Consider the following 1,025-nt stretch of genomic DNA (forward strand, 5'->3'; position numbering starts at 1 on the left):
AGTGGCTCTAACCCTCCGCGGTAGCTTCCCTCTCAGTGAGCGGGTCAGTGAACGCAGCACGCACAGTATGGCGGCCGGGACTCTCGCAGCAGCACAACTTCCAGAAACCTTCCAGAAACCTGCAGCGCGACGACTCTAACTCCCGGAACCAGAACCTCCTGCTCTCCCCGGGAACATCATCTAACCCGCTGTGATGCGTGAGGACCCGCAGTCCACAAACCGCCCCTGATCTCTCCGCCTGTCTCTGCCCCCCCTCCCGGACTGACTGACTTGGGTAAAACGACTTTTCTCATGGGGTGGACGAAGTATCCGCTTAATATGTTTGTGTTATTTATTTCCTTAATATCCCGTATTGGAACGGATTTTTGAAGATGGTCAGTTGTTTTGTATTATCACCAGAGTCTGTGTTGCTCCTTTTGTTTGTTGTGTTGCCAGTTGGATTCTACTTAAACATTAAGAACCGAGTCACTGACTGGCTCTAAATAATTTGCAGTACTGAAGCAGCAATCATTAAAAGATCTTCTTAGTGTTGAATGAAATTTGAAAGGCCTCAAACTTTCTGCAGCTTCTTTTGGATAAGAGTTTTTGTTTCAGATGTAGAACGCTTAAAGAACATTGAGCAGATCGACCGATAGTTTAACGGTCTTTTAATGAATTGTCAATATTTTAATAAAGGTCGGTTAAACGTGGGTGCCCTGTGACTGAACGACCCAAACATGACCCTCAGCGTGGTTACGTCCAGCTGGAGAGCTTTGTTGATTATCATATGCCCTTCTCCCCTTTCATTCCTGCCATCATACTGTCAGCTGTGTATACAGCGACAGTCCCTCCCGGTATTTTATAATGTAATAGTACAGAGTGAAAACCAATAAAAAACAACCAAAACAACAAAATAGTAAAACTCATTTTTAAATTTGGGGTTAAAAAAATAAAAATATAATAATACATTTTATTTATACATTGCCTTTTCATCAGAGCGATCTCAAAGTCTCTACAGTTAGAAACAAAAGAGTTTAAAAAAAATA

Source organism: Morone saxatilis, unplaced genomic scaffold, assembly GCF_004916995.1.
Source record: "Morone saxatilis isolate NCDOM2014 unplaced genomic scaffold, NCSU_SB_2.0 Contig18, whole genome shotgun sequence".
Lineage (NCBI taxonomy): Eukaryota > Metazoa > Chordata > Actinopteri > Moronidae > Morone > Morone saxatilis.